The sequence below is a fragment of the Mirounga leonina genome, unplaced genomic scaffold (genome assembly GCF_011800145.1).
Source record: "Mirounga leonina isolate KUSES-001 unplaced genomic scaffold, KU_Mleo_1.0 Mir_127, whole genome shotgun sequence".
Taxonomy (NCBI): Eukaryota; Metazoa; Chordata; class Mammalia; order Carnivora; family Phocidae; genus Mirounga; species Mirounga leonina.
In genome coordinates, this window is record NW_023270316.1 from 74,011,809 (window position 1) to 74,024,318 (window position 12,510).

A 12,510-nucleotide genomic window follows, 5' to 3' on the forward strand; every position below is an offset into this window, starting at 1 on the left:
CAAGAGCTTAGTTCATTGTGCATGATCAATATTTATTACAATTTCGTCAGCAAGAAAAGTTCTACTTCTAAAAAAAAAAAACCACTGCCCTCTCTTGCCATGGAGTTAATGAAGCCCAGAGAGCCCACGAAGCCTGTCATTGCAAAACAATGATAGATTCTCTTCTACTAGATTACATTCTTTTCTTTGTAAAATTGCATTTAATTGGCACACACACATCTACAGTGTTTTGTAAAAGGACAAAAAATCAGCTTTTAGGAGAAAAAGATCTCAATATAATTACTCTTTGTAATGAGGAGAGACAAGAAAGCTGTGGGTCAAACAAGTGATTAAAAGAACACAAGGATTTAGGGCAGACAGAAAGGCCAAGGACTTCCAAAATAAGAGGATTACTCAGTTCTAAGTGCAAGTGATGGGATCACCTTTCAACACCACCACTCCCAACTCCCCACCAAGGGGACCCAGTTTGGTACCTGTTATGATAAACTTTAAGTGTCAACTTGACTAGGCCATGGGGTGCCCAGATATTTGGTCAAATATTATTCTGGTTGTGTCTGTGAGAATAATTATGGATGATATTAACATTTGAATTGGCAGACTGTATAAATCAGATTGATCTCCCAATGTGGGTGGGTCTTATCTAATCAGTTGAAGAGCTTAATGGAACAAAAAGGCAGAGTAAGGAGCTCCTCCTACCTGATGGCCTCTCAGCTGACGCATCTGTTTTTTTCCTGCCTTTGGACTCAAACTGAAAGGCTGGCTCCTCCCGGGGCTCAAGCTTGCTGGCCATCAGGCTGGAACTACATTGCCCTCTCTCCTGGGTTTCCAGCTTGTTGATTTGCCCCAAAGAACTTGAGACTTGTCAGCCTCTATAATCACATGAGCCAATTCCTTACAATAAATGCATTTAAAAACTAATAAATAATAAGTTAATAAATAAATATTGGATGTATTTCTTTGGAGAATCCTGACTAGTACAGATTTTGGTACCAAGAAGTAGGCACTGCTATAAAAAAAAACACCTAAAAGTGTGGAAGTGGCTTTAGGACTGGGTAACATGTCCTGGCTGAAGGAGTTTTGAGGCACATGCTAGAAAAAGCCTAGATTGACATGTTGGGACTATTGGTACATATGGATGGTAAAGGCAATTTTGTTGAGGGCTCAGAAAGAAAAAAAAAAAAAGAGAGCTGGAGAGAAAGTTCCCATCTTCTCAGAGAACGAATAGCCATGAACAGAACATTGCTGGGAATGTGGATGTTTAAAAACATTCTGGGAGGCCTCAGCTGGAAGTGAGGAATAGGTTACTGACAACAGGTTCCTGAGCACTGGAGGAGAGGCAGTCCCTGTTATAAAGTGGCAAAAATTTGGCTGAGCTGTGTTCTAGTGTTTTGTGGAAGATAGAGCTTGTAAGTGATGAAATTGGAAATTTAGTTGAGGAGATTTTTTAAGCAAAATGTGGAAGGTGTTGCCTGGGTCCTCTTGACTGCTCACCATAAAACGCAGGAGGAGAAAGATGAATTGAAGAAGGAAATGTTAAGCAAAAAGGAACCAGAATTTCAAAATTTGGAAAATCCTCACCCTGTGCATCTTGCAAAAAATAAGGAAGCTTGTTCTGAAGAAAAGGGTGTGGCTGGATTTTGCCTGGATGAAGGGATGATGAGATTATTCGAGAAGAAACACTGCTGGTTTGAGCTGATGTGGAAGGAGATGGGACTGATGAAGGGAGGCTGTAGTTTGGGCTCTTGGATTCTATGTGGTGGGATCTGAGCTGTGCAGATGTGAATGTGTGCTGTCCATAGAGAGAGGAGAGGAATAACCCAAAGGCAATTCAGAGGTCATTTGAGCTGCCCGCTCCATCTCTGCCGGAATCCTGGGGACAGGACCACCCCCTAGAGCCACGAGGCAGGACCCCTGCCCCAGTGGATCCAGGACACAGGGCATCAGGCCAAAAGAGAACAACTCTTGAGCTTTAAGATCTAATGAGATTTGTCTTGTTAAATCTGGGACTTGGTTGGGACCTGTCACCCCTTTTGTCCCTCTGATTTTTTTGGAGTGGGAGTACCTATCCTATGCCTGCTCCATATTGTATTTCGGAAGCACATAGTACACAACTGTTTGGTTTCACAGGTTCACAGCTAGAGAGAATCTTACCTCAAGTCTCATCCATACTTGATTTGGACTTTAGATTCTAGAGTTGATGTTGGAATGGGTTAAGATTTGAGGGGCTGTTGGGGTGGAATGAATATATTTTGCATGCAAGAAAAAACATGAATTTGTGAGGGGCATGGGGGAAATATTATGGACCAAATGTTTGTGTCCCCTCAAAATTCCTGTGTTGAACCGCTAACCCCCAGTATGACTGTGTTTGGAGATGGGGCTTCTGAGGAAGTAATCAAGGTTAAATGAGATCCTAAGAGTGGGGCCTAGATTTTAGAGTAGTATTCTTCTAAGAGACACCAGAGAACTTGTTCTCTCTCCTCTCACTCTCTGTCTCTGCATGCACATACCAGCAAGGCCACATGAGGACACAGCAAGGACATGGCCATCTGCAACGTGATGGGAGAGTTCTTACCAGGCACTACCCTGCTGGCACTTTGATCTTGGACTTCCAGGCCCAAAACAGTGAAAAAATAAATTCCTATTGTTTAAGCCATGTAATCTGGGGTATTTTGTTATGGGGACTATTACAGTCCCTTCTAGCTCAATCCCTTATTTGACAGATGAAGACACTGAGGTTCAGAGTGGGGGAGTAGGATGTAACTCCTTAGAGGGACACCTGATGGCTCTTGAATTTGCTGGTCTGGCTTTTCCTGGTGCTCCTTCCACTGTAACATCAAGGCCCTCACACTGTTACTATAAACGTAATCAAATCCAGATTTGATCAAATCCACACCTTTCTGTGGCCCTTACTTTGATTTCATAGAGAAGATTCCCCAACTTTCCTCATGTTGTTAGATATTAATACATTTATTGCTAAAAAAAAATGCTAATCCATTTTTATCAACATCCTTCTATTCAATAAACATATATTCTGCTTGTAAGAATGTATACTCTTTCCACGAACAAAACTATAGTATTTTGACTTTGAATCAAGAAAAATGTGCCTGTAGGAAAGAGGACTTCAAGTATCTCCATTTTGACCTCTGTCTGTACTTTCTAATTGATTAGGTTCTTCTTTCCAGTTTATCTCTTAACTCAGGCAGAAGAGCCAGCGGGTAAAGCATCCCATGGTGGGAACAGAAACGACTCCCTCAAGCAATAAGGACAGCCCTGAGCCAGCAAGATCCTGCCCATGACTGACCCCAAGACAGTGATGACTTGACATTCACTGCCCACCTGCACGTACCCACTGACCTTTGCCTGGATAAACCTGGAAGCATTGTCAGCACTTTGGAGACAGTCTTTGACACACTAGTTCACTGCTTCCCTGTGTTGGCCTCATTGAGATAAATTCCTTTCTTGTGTCACCACCACTAGATTCTCTGCCTCTGGATTTTGTCAGCAGTGAGTGGCTCAACCTGGTCCATTGGGGACCCCCAAAGCCAGGTGCTCTTGCGCCCTTGGGTCCTGGCTACATGTAGACACTTTTTGCCTGAATTGGCCATTATGCAAAAATTTAAAGATAAGCCAACAAATATAAATGCTTCCTACCATTCTAGAGTCACTGGCCCCAGGGAAAATGTGCTGCTTTTAAGACAATGTGTAAGAAAATTTAGTTCATGGCCTTGCACCAATAATTCCACTTCTAGGAATTTTCCCAAAATGATAATCAGTCAAGTGCAAAGTGATATAAATCCAAGGATAATAATTGTAAGCATTGTTTAATAAAATGAGGTGAAGGAGTCTTAAATGTATGTCAAGAGGACATTGGTGGAATGCTATGCAACTACTTTAAAGATCTATGTCTGTTTACATGAAGATTCTAGAAAATTATTGTGTGATAAGGTACATTATCCTATGAATTGAAAAATTTAATAAATACAAAATTGTGTGTGTGCATGTGCAAACATATATAAAAGAGATACCTGTGTGGCTATTTGTCAGAATGTTAACAGACAAGGGCGCCTAGGGTGGCTCAGTCGTTAAGCGTCTGCCTTCGGCTCGGGTCATGGTCCCAGGGTCCTGGGATCGAGCCCCGCATCGGGCTCCCTGCTCGTCGGGAAGCCTGCCTCTCCCTCTCCCACTCCCCCTGCTTGTGTTCCCTCTCTCGCTGTGTCTCTCTCTGTCAAATAAATAATTAAAATCTTAAAAAGAAAGAACTTTAAGAGACAAATATTGTATATCCCACTTATATGAGGTACCTAGAATAGGTGAATTCATAGAGACAGAAGTAGAATAGAAGTTACAAGACCTGGGAAGATAGGGACAGTGAGGAGCTGGTGACTGAGGAGTACGGGGTTTTATTTGGGATGACAAAATGGTTCTGGGCATGAATAGTAGTGATGGCTGCACAACATTGTGAATGTACTTAATGCCGTTAAATAGTACACTTTAAAATAATAAATTTTATGTTATCCATATTTTATCACCACAAAAAATCAATTGAAGAATTTAATTGGACCACTTTATTATTCCCAATTTTATTTAATTTTTCTTTTTGCTATTAAAAACTCTTAGAGGTGCCTGGGTGGCTCAGTCAGTTAAGCAGCTGCCTTCGGCTCAGGTTGTGATCCCGGGGTCCTGGGATCGAGCCCCACATCGGGCTCCCTGCTCGGCGGGGGGCCTGCTTCTCCCTCTCCCTCTGCCACTCCCCCTGCTTGTGCTCTCCTGCTCTCTCTCTGTCAAATAAATAAATAAAGTCTTTAAAAAATAAATAAATAAAAAATTGTTGACTGACTACCTCTGGGTGGTATATAGAAGATAGTTTTTTTTTTTTTAAAGATTTTATTTGTTTATTTGAGAGAGAGAATGAGATAGAGAGAGCATGAGAGGGGGAAGAGTCAGAGGGAGAAGCAGACTCCCTGCTGAGCAGGGAGCCCGATGCGGGACTCGATCCCAGGACTCCAGGATCATGACCTGAGCCGAAGGCAGTCGCTTAACCAACTGAGCCACCCAGGCGCCCTATAGAAGATAGTTTTATTTTTATTCTTTACTGTCTTCTGTATTGCTGGTAGCATCTTTATAATAAAAAATAATAATAATAAATTTCATACAAATGAAAAGAAACAAAACAGTGTAGGCTCTGTGTGTTCTATCCTGTTTAATGTTGTATCTACATAGACACTCAATGAATGAGTGTAGCATGAAAGAAAGTATGATTACTAATGGATGAAGCCTATCTACAAACTAAGTCACACAGACACACACACACACACACACACACGCACACACACACACATGCATGCAAACTGAGTGGGTGATGGCTTTGGTTCAGTCTATGGGAGACAGTATGTGAGTGACTGCAAAAGTACATCTGGCCTCAGCAAACTAGGGATAAAAGTGAACTTCCTCATCTTGATACAGAACATCTACAAAAACCCTACAGCTAACATCATACTTACTAGTGAGAAACCCATGATCTCATGCTAAGGTCAGGAACAAGGCAAGGATGTCTCCACTGACCACTGCTTTTCAACACTGTACAGGCTGTCCTAAATAATGCAGTAGGACAAGAAAAGGGAGGCAGAGCATAAAGATTGGGAAGGAAGAAATAAAATTGTCCTTATTCACAGACGACATGATTGTCCATGTAGAATATCTGAAAGAATTGTCAAAAAACTACCGGAACTAATAAACAATTATAGCATGGTTGCAGGATACAAGGTTAATACGCTAAAGTTAATCACTTTCCTATATGTCAGCAACGAACAAGTGGAACTTGAAATTAAAAGCACAATACCATTTACATTAACCCTCCCTCCAAATTAAATACTTAGGTATAAATCTAACAAAATATGTACAAGATCTGTGTGAGGAGGATTATTAAAGGACATTTGGAGGAAAGGCAAGTGCATTACTATCGGGGCTTGAGCAGGGTTCTCAACAGTGGCTGCACATTGGAATGATCTGGGGACTTAAAAACAATACAGATTCCTGGATCCAACCTCTCCCCCCTGGAATTCTGATGTAATTGCACTATTCGGGCATTTGAGGTTTTCAAAATCCCCTTAGGTGATTCTCATATGTAGCCAACATTGGGAACCATGACCCCAGGGCACCCAGGACACTCTTTTCCCATTAACCAAGGCCTTATGAACAGAGCAACAACCACAGATGGCTTTAAATGATCATAATATCAAGTTTGCACTATGCTAAGAAAATTCTGCTATCTTGCTATTTTGCCTATCCTAATCATCATAAAAATTGTACTGCATGGCATAATTTGGAATCTTAATGAGAACTGCTTTCTTAGTCTTAATAGGATTCCAAGTTACGTTAATCCTTTATAAAAATCTTTCAATATATTATGCTTACTATGCCAAAAATATTTTGTTAGCACTGCATTTTAAACACGAGAGGGGCGGGGGGAAGAACAGAGCAGATAGCTCATTTTAAAATACTCTAAAAGGCAAAAGCAGTTCTTCACACATGCCAGCATTGCAGACATGAATGTTGTCCAAGCTCACTTTGTAGAAACAAGACTTCAGCCTTGCAGGAAACAGAAAACACAAGCCCAGGAAGAAGCATGACTCAGGATGTGACCCTGCTATCTAAAGCCACTCCCCTGCCTAGGCCATCTCATCCTGTGGAGCCTCTGTTTCCCTGGGCTGGGAAAGAGAAGGAACCTAATTAGCTCTCACTACCAATATATGTCAAGCATTGGCCCAGGGGTCTTATATTTGCTGTCCCACAGTCCTCCCAGCTACTTTATGAGATAAATATTATTAGTCTTGCTTTAGTCTTGGGGAAACCGAGGCCCAAACATATTAAGTAAATCGTCTAAAATCACACAACCAGAAAAGGCAGAGATAGGACTCAAAGCTGGGTCTCTCTGAATCCAGTCTTTTCTGTCTGCACCACTCTGGTATAACCATTCCGGCGGAGATCAAAAAACCAGTTTAAACCTGATGACATCATGCCAAGTGAAATAAGCCAAGCACAAAAGGACAAATACTATGTGATTCCACTTATATGAGGTACCTGGAGTAGTCAAATTTATAGAGACAGAAAGTAGAATGGTGATTTCCAGGGGAGGGGGGACTGGGGAGTTGGTTTTTAATGGATACAGTGCTTCCATTTCAGAAGACGAAAAATTTCTAGAGATGGATGGTGTGATGGTTGCACAACAGCGTGAATGTGCTTCATGCCACTGAACTGTAAGCTTAAAAATGATTAAGATTGCAAATCTTATCTATATTTTACCACAATGAAAATATATTTTATTTTTTTATTTTTATTTATTTATTTTTTTAAGATTTTATTTATTTATTTGAGAGAGAGAGAATGAGAGAGAGCAAGCACATGAGAGGGGGGAGGGTCAGAGGGCGAAGCAGACTCCCTGCCAAGCAGGGAGCCTGATGCGGGACTCGATCCAGGGACTCCAGGATCATGACCTGAGCCGAAGGCAGTCGCTTAACCAACTGAGCCACCCAGGCGCCCCGAAAATATATTTTAAAAATTTAAAGTCATGTCCAGAGAAATGAGCAAATAAAGGGATTGTGACCCACTTTACAGCATGAAAAGCAATGGAATTCCTAAGCCTATGACTACCAATCCTTCAGCTCTCTCCTCCCACCAAAGACTGAGACCAGGGATTCGTCCTCCATGGAGTTGGGAGGAGGGAAAACCCAGAGCTCCTGATGTCATGTGCCAGGTGATCTGCGACTGCTCCTCAAGAGTTTTTCCAACCCCACAAGAAAGCTGTTGCATTAATTACCACAAGATGGTTTAAAATGGGGGCTCTGAGTGTCACCTCTTCAGAAGATCCTTCTTGACCACCCAAACTACAGTAGCCCCTTCCCCCCTGTTTCAATCCCTAACTTCTGTCATATTGCTCTATTTCATTTTCACCATTGCATTTATTGAATCCTTCCATATTTGCATATATTTATTTGATTTTGACTGTCCCTCCTCCACTAAAATAAAGCTTGTTGTAGGAGAAGGATTTTATGATGTTCACTGCAATATCGCAGATCCTAGAAGGCTGCCAGGCAAAGGCAGGAGCCTTATAAATATTTATCACACAAATAAATCAATGAATGCATTGGACAAGAGATGGGGATTAAAGTTATTCATGGTGGAAATGTGCTTTTGTAAAATATAAAGGCATTTTTTTTTTCAAATAAAAAATACATTTACTCTTTAAAAAAAAGGGGGGGGGGCTCTGTTTCAGGTTTGCTCCTCTCACCTCAGAAGGAGGGACTCATCTCTTCCTGGGGTGAGGACAAATACAGTGACAAGGACAGAAATGCTTCACTGCATAAAGCAGTGGTTCATCCTGTGTGGGCCCAACCCAGCTGCATCTGCAGCACCTGGGAACTTGTTGGTAATGGCCCCACCCTAGGCCAACGGAGTCAGAAATTCAGGGAGTGGGCCCTAGCAATCTGTGTTTTGACAAGCCCTCCAGGTGATTCTGATGCTTGTTGAAGTTTGAGGACTACCTGCATGTATCCCTCCCCATAAGGAAAATACAATCACCTTTGAACTTTTTGCCCAAAGGAGGGGAAAAAAAAAAAAAGGCAGCATTCTCACCCCTTGGCTGCATATTAGAATCAGCAGCAGAGCTTTTAGAAGTTCCAACCCTAAAAAAAAAGACGTTCCACCCCCCAAATCTTGACTCAATGGCTGTAGAGTGGGTGTCCTAATGGGAATGAGGGATTTCCAGGACACTTGCTAACTTGCTTAATTCTAGGATAGCTTCCACCCCAGCCACAACTCTTCTTCTGACCCTTTTCTGGAGAGAGAAATGCCTGCCTAGTTTCATTGAATAAGAGAAGAGTAAGCATCTTGGTAGTTTTCCCTCACTGTCATTGTACAACACTGGGCACAATGTAGGATGCCTGACCTGCTGACCTAAGAATTAGCTTCCTTAGAGTCAGAGTGCAGAATGATGTATTTATGCACCCCAAAGGAAGGATGAACACATGTAAGCATTTGGCTGTAAAGATAACTGTGAGCTAAGTAGAGCATAGGAAAAGTTTTGAAGGAAAATTAGAAAGACTATTGGTTTCCAGATAGAACAGTCTCCCAAACATTTTCCTTAGACTTTAGTATTCCACAAAGACATGGACTTTCCCAAAGGCTAAGTAAATAGACCCTTCACAACTCACTGCGAAGCATTAGAGAAACAGACAGATGTGAGAGGTACAATGATAAATTTAGTCTTGATGTGAATGGTCTTAGTGACACTGTTAAGTGTTGCCAGAGTAGCCACGACGGTCAATGTGGTCAACAGTCAGTGAGAGAGATGTGACTAGTAATGTCATTGACTGTTTCTGAAAGCCAGGAAAACCAGGTCTGTGGTGTTCTGTTAATTGTCCTATTGTAGTCCTACCCTACACATCTGTTCTATTGCGCATATAAGAGAGGATGGAACATTTATACTGTCTTCATACAGAATGTTAAAAAGCAGGATTTATGCTGGGGTGAGACTTGGGTATTTAGGAGTTGTGGGGTGTCGTTCAATTTGAAGGTATATTAAAACATCTAGGGCTGCTCCTCTGCTCATGTTTTTATAGGATAGGGTCACAGAAGGGCTCTTTTCACACCAAAGCAGATGCTCCAGGAGCTGGGCAGAGAAGCATGTGAGATAAATAAGAATAGGTCATGGGGCGCCTGGGTGGCTCAGTCAGTTAAGCGTGTAGCTCTTGATTTTGGCTCAGGTCGTGATCTCAGGCTTGTGAGAATGAGCCCTGCTCAGGGGGGAGCCTGCTTCTCTCCCTCTCCCTCTGCCCCTCCCTGCTTGCACTCTCTCATGCTCGCTCTCTCTCAAATAAATAAATAAATACTTAAAAAAGAATAGGTCATATTTTGTAATCCAGGAAATTCATTTTCATGTTACTCTCTCTGTTTACATTTTTTTTCTTAATCTTCTCTAGGCTTAGATAAAGTCTTCTTTAAAATCCAGCCCACTCTCAGCCACACTCTGGGGATATGAAGATAATAGGCAAAAATACCTGCTTGGTAGAATGAGAAGCAGTAACTTCCCATAAAACCAACACAGTCTAGCAGTGTAAACAAGTAAAAGGACCCTAAGGGGAATGGAAATCTACAAGGCCAAGCCACCCCTCCCATGGAGACTCTCCCTTTGTCTTGGCAGATCAGGGTTGGACTTTTATTAGTGAAAGCTAGTTTCCTTAGTGTGACCCCAAGGAGACAACTAAGGAAAAAGAAAAGAGAAAGTGATAAAAAGGCCTCAAGGATCAAAACTGGCATGAAACCCTGGCTCTAGACACTCAGAGATACATGCAACATGTGACTTTTACTATGTCTCTGGGTTTAAGCTTATATGTTCTTTCCCAACTAATTTTACATTTCCTGTGTTTTTAAAGTCCCACCAGTGTTATTTAGAGAAAACATATAAAGAGGTGTGAGATGAATAAAGATTCTGGAGGTCACACAGTGCTGAGAGACATTACAGATTTGACCATTCAAAATGGAGAGACCTCATTAAACACTGAAAGCATTCAGCTATAACTAAAAAAGGGAATGAACTATATGAGGTCAAGAGAAAGAGCTACTGTATAAGGCCCAAACCAAGTCTTGAAAAGATCGAGATGATCTGCTCATGAATAAATTGCCTGCCAGGACAAAATGCAGCACTCTTTAAAGAAAGAAAACAAATCCAGACTTTCAACAATGTTACATCCACAATGCCCAGCACAACCTCAAAAATAACTACACAAAGAAGTACGAAATATGACATGTAATCAGAAGAAGAATTAGTCAATATAAACAGACTCAGAAATGACACAGATGTTGGAATTAGCAAATGGGAACTTTAAAACAGCTATTATAAGTAAAGAAAAAGAGGTACATAATGAGTGAACAGATGAGGAGTCAATAGGAAAAATGGAAACAATTTTTTAAAAAACAAATGAAGAAGGTTGCCTGGGTGGATCAGTCAGTTAAGCATCTGACTCTTGATCTCAGCTAAGGTCTCGATCTCAGGGTTATGAGTTCAAGCCCTGTGTTGGGCTCCATGCTGGGCGTGAAGCTTACTTTAAAAAAATGAAGATTCTAGAACTGAAAAATATAATATTTGAAATGAAGAAGTCACCAAATGGGCTAACAGTAGCTGTAACACTGCAGGAGGAAAATCAGTGAACATGAAGACATGTCACTATCAAAACTGAAGAACATAGAAGAAAAACATTAAGAACATAAACAGAATCTCAGTGAAACAATATTTTTTTTAAAAGACTTTATTTATTTATTTGACAGAGAGTGAGCACAAGCAGGGGGAGTGGCAGGCAGAGGGAGAGGGCGAAGCAGGCTCCCCACTGAGCAAGACTCAATCCCAGGACCCTGGGATCATGACCTGAGCCGAAGATAGCCGCTTAACTGACTGAGCCACCCAGGCACCCCTAGTGAAAAAATATTAAGCAGTCTCTCAAATATGTAATTGGAGTGCAACAAGGAGAAAAGAAAGACCCTGGGGTAAAAAAAATACAATCAAAGAAATAATGGTTATTTTCTTTTTCCAAATTTAAGGAAACTATCAACCCACAGACACAAAAAGCTCAACAAATCCCAAAGAAGATAAGCACACAGAAAACTACAACTACACTTAGACATATCAGCACCAAGCTGCTGCAAATGAAAGAGAAATTCTTAACTGTATCTAAAGAAAGAGGGGCGCCTGGGTGGCTCAGTCGTTAAGCATCTGCCTTCAGCTCAGGTCGTGATCCCAGAGTCCTGGGATCAAGCCCTTCATTGGGCTCCCTGTTCGGCGGGAAGCCTGCTTCTCCCTCTCCCACTCCCCCTGCTTGTGTTCCCTCTCTCGCTGTGTCTCTCTCTGTCAAATAAATAAATAAAATCTTTAAAAAAAAAAGAAAGAAGACACGGTACATACAGCAAAATAGTGATAACAAAAACTGCTGGTTTCTCATGAGAAACAAAGCCAACCTGTGCTTAGAGAAAAGAAAAAAAAAAGTCAACCCAGAATTCTTTTTTTTTTTTAATATGGAACACTCCACAAGTTTGCGTGTCATCCTTCTTCAGGGGCTGTGCTAATCTCTGTATTGTTCCAATTTTAGTATATTCTGCTGCTGAAGTGAGCAAACAACCTAGAATTCTTTACCTAGCAATTTTTTTTTCCTTTTAAAAATGAAGGTGAAATAAATATACTTCTAGAAAAACAAAGACAACAAGAAAACAAATAAAAATAGAATACAAAGTCCTGCAATATAAGAAAGGTTAAAAGAAGTTCTTCAGGCCAAAGGGAATAGCACAAAAGTGAGGAGAGGGATAAATGGGAGTGTGCACTGCTGTAAGGTTCTCATACGTGAAGAAGTGTATTAATTCAAAGTACATTGATAGGTTAAGAATGTATATGGTATCCCTAGGTTCTGGGGCCAAGAACAAAAATAAACAAAACAAAGAGGCATAGTTAGAAAGCCAACAGAGGAT

At 41.2% G+C, this 12,510-nt stretch overlaps 1 non-coding gene across 1 annotated transcript; it reads right to left on the reverse strand.

Annotated features, from left to right (window-relative positions):
* Nucleotides 1-12,057: 12,057 nt before the first annotated feature.
* On the reverse strand, nucleotides 12,058-12,163 carry LOC118009698. The gene has a single exon (XR_004678987.1). It is a non-coding gene; the product is annotated as a U6 spliceosomal RNA (small nuclear RNA).
* Between the last annotated feature and the right edge of the window lie 347 nt (nucleotides 12,164-12,510).